Source organism: Petaurus breviceps, unplaced genomic scaffold (genome assembly GCF_028583685.1).
Source record: "Petaurus breviceps papuanus isolate PSGF00001 unplaced genomic scaffold, PetGlider_PUasm1.0 90925, whole genome shotgun sequence".
Classification (NCBI taxonomy): domain Eukaryota; kingdom Metazoa; phylum Chordata; class Mammalia; order Diprotodontia; family Petauridae; genus Petaurus; species Petaurus breviceps.
In genome coordinates, this window is record NW_027187380.1 from 4,913,321 (window position 1) to 4,928,265 (window position 14,945).

General features: G+C 42.4%; 1 long non-coding RNA gene across 1 annotated transcript; it reads right to left on the bottom strand.

Annotated features, from left to right (window-relative positions):
- Nucleotides 1-2,197: 2,197 nt before the first annotated feature.
- On the bottom strand, nt 2,198-8,559 carry LOC138152418 (uncharacterized). The gene is made up of 3 exons (XR_011166098.1): nt 8,059-8,559; nt 4,918-4,990; nt 2,198-3,034 (listed from the first exon to the last, which is right to left on the bottom strand). It is a non-coding gene; the product is annotated as an uncharacterized lncRNA (long non-coding RNA).
- Between the last annotated feature and the right edge of the window lie 6,386 nt (nt 8,560-14,945).

Below are 14,945 nucleotides of genomic sequence, written 5' to 3' on the forward strand. Positions count from 1 at the left end.
TCTCATGCTCTATTAATTGTAACACCTACCCAATCCTCCCAGGTAGGATCTCTTTGCTACCCAGTGCCAGGTACCAAGGGCAGGGAGAAAGAAGTTGAATGGGTATCCAGTGCAGTTCTTGTGCCCCAGAAAAGTAAATGCAGGATAGTCAACTTTGAGTTAATTTTCTTGATCTCTGAGAGGCAGTATCTAGCCCCACCTTTTGTGTCTCTCCAATAAGATCAACACAATCTAGTCTTCAAGGAGCCTTCCCTCTTCCCTCCCCAATCTGGTGGAGACATTTATATTTACTTATCTATGAACATGTTTCCCCCCAGAAGAATGTAAACTCCTTGAGGGCAAAGTCTATTTTCCTTTTTTTTTTGTCTTTGTATCCCCAGGATCTAGTACAATGTCTTGAACAAAGTCGGTGCTTGTTGAATTGCAGTGAACCAAACAGCAGAGTTGCCATCTTTATCCTTAGGTTGCTCTTAGTCTAATGGGGTCACTCTGCCCTCATAGAGCAGTTTTTCTCAAGCATACATACATACGTATATGTGTGTGCATACATGTACACATATGCACACATATACATTTGTGTTTACAAATATACACATATCCACACACATGCACATATATACATGTACACACACATGAACACACATAACTTTTTTAAATCATTCTTTGCAGGTAGCCAGAGAGGGCCCAAGAGATTGGAATGGAAATACAAATTTAAAGATCTTCCCTGCCCCTAGGCCCTTTGATAGGCTTAAGAGACTCTGAGAACCTTCCTTGATTTGAAAATATACTCTGCCCCTAACAGGCTGAATGTGGTCACATGGAGCCTGTGGCAGGAGGCTTGGTTTTCAGAAATGCCCACACCTTGATGCTGTGTGATTGGGCAGTGGGTCAAGAGGGTGGTTACATTCTCTGTCCCAGGAGAAGGCTATTTAATCCCTGATGTGAGGTTTTGCTTTGGGGCTCACTTTGAGAAGGTGTTGTGTGACTTGACCAGATGAGACTCTGGGCAGCCGTTGAGAGCCCCCTGGCTTTGAAAACCCAGATGTTGATGCTTCTCTCTCTGGTAACTGTGATTTGGTATGGATGTAATGGCTGGCCTGTTTGCTTGATCTGTTTCTCTGTCTTGTAACTTCTGTGCATATACAGGGGTGCTGACCTTTTCCCCCTGAAGTAGGCAAATGATACATGTTTGATTGATTAAAGTAAGCTTGTTAACCCGTTTTGACTTGCTTTCCTTTGGCAAAGCAGATCTAAGAACCTGTGTTGGCAACCACCTTGGGGATGCTGGGGTGCTTGCTGCTACAGGGACCTGTCAGGCTTATAGAAGGAGGAATAGTGTGGCCTAGTGGATGGAGTGCTGGACTTGGAGCCAGGAAGGCCTAGGTTTGTCTCTGACACTTACTAGCCAGGTAACACTGAGTAAGTCACTTAATTTGTTTCATTCTTTGTTTCCACTTCTGTCAAATGAGGAGATTAGATACCATGGCCTCTAAGGTTCCTTCCAATTCTAAATAGATGATACTATGAGCCAATATAGCATTTATCACCTGGTAAGAATAATTCACAAAGTGGTTGCTCCTCAAATGGTTTATGGAAAGCTACTGCATATGGGGTGTTGAGAGTTGATGATGATTCTGAGAATGGGGAAGAGGTTCAGTCTTAGAAATACTAGGAATACTATGTTGAGGATTGGGGGAGGTCTTACTTATAAGGTAAGAAGACTCAATATCACAGATGGGAAAAGTGTAGTGTCATGGCTGGAGGCTCAGTGTTAAAAATGAGGGTTTCAGGTTGAAGGATGGGGTTTTAGTGTCTAGAATGAGGAAAGTTCATTATTGGGAATGAGAGCTTAGTATCATCTATGGGGGAGGCAGTCATCATCTTGGGGGATAAAGGCTCACGTCTGAGATAAAAGAGTTTGGTGTTAGGGTAGGAAGGATCAGATTCAAGGGTGAAGGCTGAGGCTGGGATGAAAGAGGTCAGTGTTAGGGATAAGTGCTCAGTATCAAAGATGGGCCTTCAGTGACAGGGATGAGGCCTCAATATTAAGAATGAGAGAGAATAGTATTAGAAATAAGGAACTCAGCACTGAGGATAGTGGTACCACTGTCCAAAATGGAGGGCTGGTGGATTTCAGAAAAACCTGGAAAGACTTACATGGACTGATGGTGAGTGAAGTGAGCACAACCAGGAGGATATTGTACATAGTAAATAGCAACATTGCACGATGATCAACTTTGATAGACTTAGTTCGTCTCAGCAATACAATGATCCAAGACAATTCCAAAATACTCATGATGGAAAATGCTGTCCACATCCAGAGAAAGAACTACAAAGTCTGAATATAGATAGAAACATACTATTTTTACTTTCTTTGACTTTTTTGTGGTTTTACCCCTTTGTTCTGTTTCTTCTTTCACAACATGACTAATTGTAATAGTAATGGAATTTAAAGATCCCCCTCTATTGGCTTGGTTTTCAGATTGATTGTGTTAAAACCCAGAGCTTGTGAATCCCACTTGTGGGATGGACTTGTTGACATGAAAAGAGAGGGCTGAACTGGGAGGAGCTAGTGTCTTGAATTTAGAGAGGCACAAGCAGAGAGAAAGGCAGAAGAATTTTTCGGAAGCAGCATCGTGGAGACAGAAAAGGAAAGGATTGCTGAGGACCAGTTCGAACTGCCCAGGACTTTTGAAAGCTGCCACCCAGAGCTGCCAAGGACTGAGGAGACATGGCTGTGATGCTGGTACCTTGTCTGTCTGTTTTGATGTTGTTTTGCCAGATTCGTCCACTGGTGAAGGACAGTCCTGTTGTTGGAGAGGTCCTGGAACCTTGCTGCTGGTTCAGGGTTCCAGAAACTGTTCTGCAGACAGAGGATGAATTGTGCCCCCTGGTGAAGGACAGTGCTGTTGTTGCAGAGGTCCTGGAACCTTGCTCTTGGTTCAGAAGCCCTGAAGAATGATTTTCTTGTTGTATGTTTACAGAAATCCTGGAAGGAGGTTTTGCTCATGTTTTCAGGGGTCCTAGGACTGTTCTGCAGAAAGAGAATGAATTAATGGGAACACTGGCAATGTATCTTGTGGCCTTGCTAAGCTTTGTCTCCCCAGGAACAAAGATTGCTGAGAACTTGCCTTGGGTCAAGATGAAGAAAAGACCTCTTTTTGGGTATTAAATGCTGTGTTTAAGCTTATTGTAACTCTGGGGTAGATGGCCTATTCAGTTGTGATCCAAGGGTGGGAAACTTTTGACTTTTTTGTGCTCTGTGACTGACCAAATGAATGCATTTTGCTTATGATTGGAAACTAATCTCCATTTGAGTAGAGGGGCTTTGTGATTGACTAAATGAATGTACTGCCTAGGGGTGGAGTAGTACTTGGAAATTATTGAATTATACTTGGTGAATGCTGCATTTTGAATTATGCTATATTTTTATTTTCTCTGTTCTTAATTTGTCACTGAATAAAATGGAGAGCAGCTATGCTGGTATTTTGAACCTTGGGAAGTTGCCTTTGCTTGGCATTACACTAATGTGCAAATATGTTTAACATGATTGCACATATAGAAATTATATCAGATTGCTTGCTTTCTTCGGGGGGGAGGAAGGGATGGAGGAAGAGAGAAAAATTTGGAACTCAAAATTTTATAAAAATGGATGTTGAAAACTAATGTAACATGTAATTGGAAAAATACTATTTTCATAAAAAAAGAAAAGAAAACAAGAGGGCTCAGTATTAGAGATCAAGGCTCATGTCAGAAGGGTCTAGTGATAGAGTTGGAACTCAGTGCCAGAGATGCTGGGTTCAGGTTCAGGCATAGGGGGTTCACTGTTGGGCCAGAAGAGGTCAATGTCAGGCAATCAGGACCTGTTCTAATCTAACAGAGGCTTAGGAGCTTTTTATCTGTGTTTTCTTCCCTTACATTCCCATGCATCTGCCTTCCCCTGTGTCCCCCTTCATGTTGAAATCGCTTTCTCCTCAATTCAATTAAAATAGTGTTTGGAGCAAGGTTGAAATAATCAAATAATCATTTTCTCGGGTAAAGTTACCGGCTGGAGTCTGATTTGAAAGCTGGGCTGGTAATTGAATCTGAGGGGGCTGGCGAGTGGGGAAAGACTCAGAGGAGTAGCCCGGCAGGTTTGCAATCACTGATCAGAGCCCTGACCTGCATCTTGGACGAACTCCCCTCCCCCCAGCGCAATGTGGCCATTGTCTCCAGATGATCGACTTCTCCATCTTTCTGTTCTCTGAAGGAAAACGACTAATAATGATCAGAGCTTGAGACTGGGTCCTTAGAACCGGATCATCCTCACCCAAGCCACCAAGTTCCCTGGCACCATTTCTCTAGACCTGCCCTCCTGGTGCCTTGTTTTCCCCTATCCAACCCTCAGCAAGGAGAGAGATTTCACTGTTTTAGCTTCATCTCCCTCTCTTAATTCTACTTCTGATTAACTAAAGGCAAGAGTTCTAATCTTGGTTCACCTCAGTAACTTATTCTCTATAGACTGCTCAACTTGATGCCCCACCCATAGTTAATCTTCTCTTGCCTCTAACCCTGGGCAAAGGTCATTCCTCCAATTGCAGATACTTTTCACAATTTTACTATGGGCAGGAGGGCAGTGAAATCTGGGCAGGGAAGATGGTAGCTATTGTTCATCCTCCTAATGAGATCAGCCTCTCTCCTACTTCGAGGGTATCTGTAGTTCTAGTCCAGGCTTTGGGGCTGGTGCTTCTTAAATGGACTCTGTGTAGTTCAGCTCTGAAAGTAATGACAAATTAGAGCAAGAATCTGAAAGTTGGGATGGTTGCTAGGTGGCCTAGTGGAGAGAGCGCCAGCCCTGGAGTCAAGAGGACCTGAGTTCGAATTTAGCCTCAGACACTTGTCACTTGTTAGCTGTGTGACCCTGAGTAAGTCACTTACCACGATTCCCTCACCAAAAATAGAAAGAGTTTCGAAGAGACATCAGAAGCCATTTAATCCACTGGAGTTGAATCTAGAAAAAAATGCACTGGATGTGAACCACCCCTATCCCCCCACCCCCCCACCCCGCCCAGTACTTACCCCAAAGGAGGCTGGCCAGCTTTTCTTTTTTTTTTTTCCCAGTCAGGGATAAGTGACTTGTCCAGGGTCACACAGCTAGCAAGTAACTGAGGTAGAATCTGAGCTCAAATCCTCCTGACTCCAGGGCCAGTGCTCTATCCACTATGCCACCTAGCTGTTCTCTCGTTTGTTTGTTTTTTTTTCTACAGACCGTCAGTGGGGAAGGACCCACCACAACCTGAGCCAGGTTGGTCTACTTCTAGACTGCAGTTAAATGTTAGGAAATTTTTCCTGAGTAGAGCCAAAATCTGGCACTCTTACTCCTATTTCTACCTTCAGGGACCAAACACCTTCTATGCGACAGTTCTTTAAATACTTGAAAGGAAGTATTTTTGGGACAGCTAGGTGGCACTGTGAATGAAGCATCGGTTCTGAAGTCAAGAGGACATGAGTTCAAATCCAGACTCAGACACTTAACACTTACTGGCCGTGGTGACCTTGGGCAAGTCACTTAACCCCAATTGCCCTGCCCTATCCCCTCCAAAAAAAAAAAAAAAAGGAAATGTTTTCTTTTTCCAGTTACATGTAAAGATAGTTTTCAACATCCATTTTTTATAAGATTTTGAGTTCCAAATTTTTCTCCTTCCTTTCCTCCCCTCCCCCAGACAGCAAGCAGTCTCATTAGGTTATGCATGTAAAATCATGAAAGAAGCCTATATTAAGTGTCTACTATGTACCAGGTGCTGTATTAAGTGTTTTTTTTTTTTACAAACATGACCTCATTTGATCTTCACAACAACCCTGGGAGCTAGCCATTATTATTATTATTATTGTTATTTTAAACCAATTAGGGTTAAGTAACTTGTCCAAGGTTACACGACCAGTTTTTTTTGTGTGGGTGTTAAGTATCTGAGGCTAGAACCAATCCTGGGTCCTCCTGACTCCAGGCCTGCACTCTTACTCACTGTACCACCTACCACTGCTCTAGCCATTATTATTATTCCCATTTTACAGTTAAGGAAATGGAGACAGAGGTTGAGTGACTTGCTCAGGATCACACAGGCAGGAAGTGTCAGAGGCTGGATTTGAACTCAGGTCTTCTTGACTCCAGATCCAGTACTCTATCAACTGTGACACCTAGATGCTCAGTAGACAGTGAAAAGGTCAGTTTGTCAGGATATAAATGTTAGAGATTAGAATGCAAAGGAAAATTGGAACCAAATTATGGAGAACCTTGAACATAATTTGGGCTTGATTTCCATCCCTTTTATTTAGCCTTCTCTTCTCCAGGCTTCCCATCCTCAGTCCCTTCAACTTACCTTCATCCATCTTTCGTGCCAGACTCTTCATCATCATGGTTGCCCTCTTCTAGATGTCATAGAGTTTATCAATTATCCTTCCTTAAAAATGACATCCAGGGGCAGTTAGGTGGTGCAGTGAATAGAGCACCAGCCCTGGAGTCAGGAGGACCTGAGTTCAAATTGGGCCTCAGATACTTAACGCTAGCTGTGTGACCTTGGGCAAATCACTTAACCCCAATTGCCCTGCCTTCCCCCCTCCAAAAAGACCTAAAAATGACATCCAGTGTGAAACACAATACTACAGATGATTCAAGGCAAAATACAGTGGGACAACTCCTACCTGGTCATCTCCATTCTGCCTCTGGGCTGAGGGCAATCTAAAAGTGTATTCATTGAGAGGAGGAATTGCCTATAGCAAAGTATTGACTTACTTTGAGCTTTCGATCCATGAAGAACCATTAATCTCTTTTAGACAAACTGCTGCAAAGCCACACCTTCACCATCTTGTACTTAGGAAGTTTATCTTTTGGACCTAGGTTTAAGATTTTGCATTGATCCCTCTTTCCTCTTAATGGATTAGACCTTAATACTATTATACCCTAATTCTGTTACCCAGCTTATTGGCTACCCCTTCTCCCAATTTGGGATCATCTGTAAAATTGATCAGCATACTATAAACTGGCCTCAGATACTTACTAGATACTGAGCAAGCCATTTAATTTCTGTCTGCCTCAGTTTCCTTATCTGCAAAATGGAGGTAATAATAGTACTTATGATTTAGGGTTGTTGTGATGATCAAATGAGATAGTATTTATAAAGTACTTTTGCACATTTTAAAGGACTACATAAATGCTACTGTCATTATTTTGCTGTATCTGTAGGTTTCTTTGGTCACCCTGTCGCTCAAAGTAGGCATAACATCCTAGAACACAAGAGTGTTCCCTGCCCCGTGCAAACCATTCTGATTCAGAATGTAACAAGACAAATGCCTCCTCCTAAAATTTTAGGAGCACCGTTTATGTGAGAAGGAACCACTCCTCCAAATTCTGATCTCTGAACTTTTGATATGTAACTTGTTCAGGGAGAGAGTTAGGAGAGATCCAGGATATCATCTATTCCAACCCTCTCATTTTCTAGTTGAGGAAATCAGTGCTTAGAGAAAGGAAGTGATTTGGCCAAAGTCAGGACTCCTTGATTCCCACTGCAATGCAGAGATGAGAGGGATTCAGTACTAGAGTTGAGGTCTCAGTGCCAGGGATGAGGAGGGACTCAGTATCAAAGACGACAAATGTTAGAATCAGAGGCTGAATAGCCACCTGTCAAGGATGCTCTAGAAGAGGCTTCTGTAATGATAAGATGCTGGACTATATCATCTCTGTGTCTGTTGGAATGTTGAGACTTTTGCTATGATCAACCTATATTACTAGGTTGAGGTGGACAGGACTTTCCCCAGGCTGCCAAAATTGAGAGGGCATCCTGAGTGGGTCTGATTCTCTGACATGACTGCTCTTTAGCACCATGGCCCCTGAACCTTACATCATTCTTACCACATCCTAGGGTTGAGACCATCATGTCTTCTTCATTACCATATCCCCACTGCCGCCTTCCCCACTGTCCTCTTTTTTCCAAGGGGAGTGGGGGAAGGGTTTTTAACTGTGCTTTGGGGGCATAGTCTTGACTTACTTAGGAATGCGGTGCCTTTCCCCCATCATGACCATACCTGGCTGAGAGTAACTTGCACAAGTCACCTATTGTAGAATGAAGGTGAAGGTCAGCACACACTGGAGATGATATCCCAAGGCTGTTGGATACTCCAGGTGAAGTCCTCCTAATCCAACTGTGTTGCTTCCTCTGTTGAAAGCCTTTATAAAATCAGCCTCAGGGTCTCTCACCCCTCCTTCTTCCAGCCCCCTGATTGCTTCAGGTAACAAAAATCCTCCTTCATGCTTGGCCCTTAGCTCTGCTCTGATCTGCACCTAGAAGATTTTATAGGCACTGAAGTGTTTGCCAGCTTGCTCAGTGGGGCTGGACTTCAGAGAGTCATAAAGGAAATCTGCAGCTCTACACTCTCACTCGATACCAAGGTGAGTTCACCTATCAGACAGGTAAATGGTACTGGAAGGGGGAAGGGAATGAGATAACACAAGACAATATGATAGCTAAGCCTGGGTTGAGGTAAGAGGTACATAAAATATTTTCAACTCTTTGATAGGAGAAAGAATTTCCATGCAGTGGTGAGGACCCTGTTGAGTAAAATAAATGAATGGAAAAAAAGTAAGTAAAAAATGTACATTTAGTTTGGCTATGTGCTAAGCACTGGGGATACAAATATCAAAGCAAAGACAGTCCTTGCCTTCAGAGAGCTTACATTCTAATGGGAGAAATACAGAGTGAAGTTGGGGTCAAGGAGAGGCACTTTGGTCCAAAGAAATATTGAGTGGGACCATAGGGGAAAAGATTTACACTTCTGTAGCAGCAAGCACCCCAGCGTCCCCAGGGTTGCTGCCACCACCGGTTCTTAGATCTGCTTTGTTAAAGGAAAGCAACTCAAAATGGGTTAACAAGCTTACTTTAATCAGTCAAATATGTATCGTTTACCTAGTTCAGGGGAAAAAGGTCAGCACCCCGAACTTCAGAATATACAGACAGAATTATCAAGACAGAGAAACAGATAAAGTAGACAGTTTTCCAAACTGTCCAACCATTACATCCATACCAAATCAACATCTGGGTTTCAAAGCCCTGGACAATGGCTTCCCAGAGTTTCATCTGATAAAATCACAGAACACTTCTCAAAGTGAGCCCCCAAAACAGAGCTACACATCAGGGCTTATATAGCCTTCTCCTGGCTCAGAGAATGTAACAACCTTATTGACTCACTGTCCAATCAAGAAGTATCTACTGAAAAACAAGCCTCCCACCCCAGGCTCCAGGTGCACTTTAGCCTAGGGACAGGGAAGATCTTTAAAATTTACATTCCCATTACAACTTCCCATTCAGGAACAGTAGAAGATTTGATTTAACTGTCGTTCATAGTTCCAGAACTTAAGGAGACTTGGGGGAAGGGTATATACCCTGGCTTGATCTTGCCTTGGTAAGGAGGTACCCAGAAAAAAGGTGAAGAAGTGAAGTATGGTAGCTGGGGTTTCCCTAAAATAGTGGAAATCAGAAGTGATCATCCAACCCACCCTTGTCGTTTTATAGATGAACAAACTGGTGCCCAAAGGACTGATTGATTTGTTTATGGGCACATAACTAGTAGAAGCAGAGCTGGGATTAGAACCCCGGTCTCCAGCCTCCCAAGTCGATGGTCTTTCCAATCTATTATGTTCTGGCAGTGATGCTGTTTCTGACTGTGTGTCCATTTCCTAGCATGCTCTGGCCAGATTATAGGGTATTTTATTTTGGTGAGAAGAGGTGCTGAGTTGGCCTTCTCCATGGCCAGGTTCCAGCCCATATGTTGCTGGAGTCTGGACTTTGCTGTTGGCTGGATATGTATATCCAGCTGTTGTCCGGACCCTTTCTTCCACAAACCAGAGCATTCGTTTTTTAATGGGCTTCTAGACTCTCTTACCCATCCCAGGACTCTTAGCCAATGACATTCCTTCACTAACTTTCCCCCTCCCCCAACCCAACTTGGTCCTTTCCATCTAATGGGGTATAAGAAGGTATCAAGCTCTTGATGGGGCACCATGGCTCACCATGACTGACTCCCCTGTCTCAGTTGCTTATTTCTCCTTCTCTCACACATATTGTACAATAAGGCTATGGCTCCTGGGGGAGCTGTAACCACACAGCAGGCACTTAATAAATGCTTGTTGATAGATTGATTGACTGAATCTTGGTGAGCTGGATGCCACTATCCCATTCCCAGGCAGCCCTTATTTGGGTACAATCCTGTCTCCTAGACCCTCTTATGCCCACTTGAATATTCTTGGCTTCCACACCTAGAATTCCCATTACCTTCTTTGGCACAGTTGGCCTCCCGGTCAGCAGCTGGCAGGGTGAGTCACCACTCTAGTTAGAACTTAATTAATCAGTTGAGTTAATCAGACAGATGGAATATGCTGAGGTTGCAGATTGGGCACATGGGGAGAACAGGGAAGAGATAGGAGTAGGGACATAGGAAAGGGTCCCAGATGCTGGGTGGCCAGACTGAATGCCTGGGACTTACCTTTGCCACCTCCTCTGCCCCCAGATCAGTCCTAGAGACCCTGAGAGGAGGATGAGGTCATGAATCAGATCTTATACTAGAAAGGAGAGGATGGGTGCCCCAGAGGAGAAAAACAGTCTGAAGGGAAACTGAGAACCCTTTGAAGACTCTCAGTTTGATAGCTGAGGCAGAATCCATTTCCACAATACAGATCCAAAGAGAATCAAGGGCAGACTTTTCAGTCTGACAGAATTAGAGATGACCTTGGGCAAGTCTCTTTCCCACTCTGGGTCTGAGTTTCTTCCTTTTTATAATGAGGGGGATGAATTAAATGATCTCTAGGGTTTCTTATGGCTCTAGAGTTCTGTGAGTCTGACAGTCTTAGCCAGTACAAGGAGAATGGGGAGGGACGGAGGCGGAATGGAAGGAATAGAGCCAAGGTTGGAGATGAGTCAGGGAAGATTTGGGGAAGGAGACAGATAAGAGTCTGTATTTTTATTTACAAAGCATTTTCACCTCTACAGGGAGTCCTCCAGCTTATGGCTGGTTTTCTTTCCAGAAAACATACTGCAAGTCAAAATGATGTAGGTTGAATTACATTTTCCCCCAAGAAATAATGTTATAATAAGGGCTTACATTCCAGACCAAGGGCCTGATGTCCACCTTTTTATAGGAATTACTGAAATAACACAGTTAATCAAGTATGAATGATATGCCTCCACACTGAAGAGCAGCAAGCTTTCTAAAATGAACATAAATCAGTTAAACAGGGCCACACCATAGTTAGGTACATACATGTTGCTAATTCTCTTTATTTAAGAGGTCCTCTGGAAAGGGAAGACTAGGAGAAAAAAAGAAATAGCCCAGCCTGGAGATAACATTTTTGCCTGAAGCCAGGAACTGGAAAGAAGGGGGAGCAGGCTGAGCAGGGAAAGGGAAGGTTGCCTGAGTCCAGAAGAGGTGAGAGGACGGGGGTCCTATAATATATGCTACAAGACAACAGGAAGCAGATTGGCTGGGTGACAGCTTGAGGGCTCCAAGGAAGAACACAGGGACAGCTTACTGAGCTCCTGGGGTGGGCATCACAGGAAGCTGAAATACTATGAAATGAGGACTTCCTTATTCCTTTCCTTTTTCCTCTACAGCACCTGTGTAGGGTAAGGACATTCAGATGGGGACACAAACCCAGCAAGAGAAAATTAGTTGATCCAGACCATCAAATAGATTAAAGTGGGAGCTAAGACAGGACTTTCTGTGGCAGCTAGGTGATGAAGTAAGGTAGAGTGATAGGCCAGGAATCAGGAGGACTTGAGTTCAAATTCAACCTTTTAGATATTTCAGACATTTACTAGTTGTATGACCCTGAGAAGTCACTTAATGCTGTTTGCTTCAGTTCTCTCATCTGTAAAATGGGGATAATAATAGCACCTCCCAGGTGAGATAATTGCAATGCACTTAGCACAGTGTCTGGCACATAGTAAGCATTATATGTTAGTTATTGTTATTATTATTATCAGGGGAGTGCTGGAACTTGAACTATCTCAGGAGCTGAATGTTAAATGTTCAGTGTGAGTTGGCAAATACAAATCAGGACTGGATTTATTGTTTTGTTGATTGTTTAGACTTAAGAAAGTGATAGAGAAAATGTTAATAATGCAGATTAAACTTTAAAAAAAATGTGTCATGTGTCATGTGTGGGTGGCTAGGTGGCGCAGTGAATAGAGCACCAGCCCTGGAGTCAAGAGGACCTGAGTTGGAATCCGGCCTCAGATACTTAAAATACACAACAAAAAAACTAGCTGTGTGACCTTGGGCAAGTCACTTAACCCCAATTGCCCTACCTTCCCCTCTCAAAAAAAAAAAGGGAAAAAAATGTGTCATGTGGAAATGTTTCACATGACTTCATCTGTATAATGGCTATCATATTGCTTGCCTTCTCAGTTCAGAGTTGGGGAAGGTCTGGAGGGTGAGAGAGAATTGGGAAGTAAAATTGTTTTTTTAATGAATTTTTTTAAATTGTCATGTGTACTTTTTTTTTTTTCTGGAGAGCTGGTTGCTACACATTTACCAGTACCCTGAGGGTAGATTTCTTGCATCTCAACCTAGAATCTTTCCACCAGATCCCTCTGTTTTCAAAGTGTACTTGTACCTAATGCACATACATATGTGTGAGATAAATACATTGCATATGAACATTCATTCATTCAGCATTTATTTTTAAAATAAATTTTACTTTTGTCTTTACATAACAATATTTTCTGGATAAACTATCTCAGCTGCATCCTTCTTCCCCAAACACACATGTACAACCAGCATTCTCATAACAAAGAAAGTATTAAGCAAAAAAAATCTGATGCCATGATCTTGCCTGACAGTATACATATCCCAGAACCTTCATCATTGATCTGATATGTTCATAGATGAAGAACTGGAAGCAATCTCATAGGTCAACTAGTATAACTGCCTCATTTTACAGATGAAGAAATTGAGGTAGGTTAAGTGACTTGCCCAAGGTCATCCAAATAGTGTCAGTAATAGGATTTGAATTCAGATCCTCTGACCTGAGTCAGCATTCTTTCCACTTTACCATGCTGTTTCTCTGCTAAAAAGAGGAAAGTATATTTTACTATCTATTCTCTAAGACCAAGATTCATCTTTACAATTATGCTGAGATCTGTATCCTTTTAATGTTCTTTTCTTTTCTATTATTGTAGTCATTCTGTATAGGGTTTTTTCTGATTCTGCTCATTTCATCCTGTACCAGTTCATACAAGTCTTCCAAAGTTTCTCTGGATTCCTCACCATTGTCATTACTTACTGTACAATATTATTCTGTTATATCCATAAACCACAGTTTCTTTGGCTATTATATAATCAATGGACACCTTCTTGGTTTTCAGTTTTTTGATATCACAAAAAGTGCTGCTATGAACATCTTGGTGTATATGAGGTCTTTCTTCCTAGGGTTAGATGCCCAGCAATGGGATTTCTGGGTCAAAAGATATGAGCACATTAGGGATTTCTAGCATAGTTACAAATTGTTTTCCAGAAAACATTCATTCTCATTTCTCCAACATTGGATGCTTACCTCATAAAGAGGCCCAGAACCACGAAACATAATCTCTGCCCTCAAAGAGCTTACAGTCAAGTAAGGGAGACAAGGAACGTACATAAATAATCATAGTAGAAGGCAATTTGTGATAAATGCCCACGTTAATGATGCAAATGATTCCATAGTAATTCAGAGAAGGGAGAGACTATCTAAGTGGGGTGATGAAGGGAGGCTTAATGGAAGAAGTGATTTTTGCACTGGGCTCTGAAGATTAGGGAGAATTTCAATAGACGGGGATACGGTGGTTAGGAAGGGCTTTCTAAGTATGGAAAGATATAAAATGAGTAAAGCACAAGGCATATTTGGAAAATTCTGGGAAAATTGTTCCCCAGACCAGTTTGGATAGAATAAATAGTAGTGGACAGAGCCTTGGCCTGGAGTCAACAAGACCTTAGTTCAAATCCAGCCTCATAAGCCCTTCCTAGCCCTGTGACCCTGGGCAAGTCACTTAACCTTGTATACCTCAGTTTCTTTACCTGTAAAAATAAGCTGTACGGGGCGGCCAGGTAGCACAGCTAGTAAGAGCACCGGCTCCAGTGTCCGGATGACCTGGAGATCGAATCTGGGCTCAGATACTTAGCACCACACCCAGAAATAACTGGCTGTGTAACCTTGAGCAAGTTACTTAACCCTGATTGCTTAAAAAAAAAAAAATCTGTAGAAGGAAATGGCAAACCACTCCAGTATCTCTGCCAAGAAAACCCCAAATGGGGTCATGGAGAGTTAGACAGAACTGAAATGACTGAACAACAAAAAGATAGGAGCCAAAAGAAGCTAAGTTTGGAAAGGAAGGTTAGTGATGATGATGATGATGATAGCATTTATACAGTGCTTTAAGTTTTTACATCCTTTAATCTTCCCAGCTCTGTGGGTTATCCCAATTTTATAGATGTGGATAATTGAGGCACAGATAGTTTAATTGACTGTTGAATTTAATATATGAATATCATCTGTGAAAAGAAAAGCATAGGGTTAGAGCTATAAAGGACCATGCAGATTATTACATCATAAATTTTGTGTTTTAAGGAACTAACATCATCTAGTTCAAACTCCATGTTTTATAGATGGGGAAACTGAAGTCCAGTGTGGTTGACTTAGTGCTCAAAGTCACACAGAGTCTGTGCAGAGTCAGAATTTGAACTCTGATCCTTTGACTTCTAATCTGGCACTCTTTCCATTGCACCATAGTGCATCCTATTATGTATAAATGAGGCATCTGGGATGGAGAAGGAACAGTCCTGAATTTGGAAATAGGAGACCTGGAGTTGTATCCTGTTTCCTATACTTACTGATTGTATAACCAGATAAAAACACTTATTCTCTGATCTTCAGTTTCCCCATG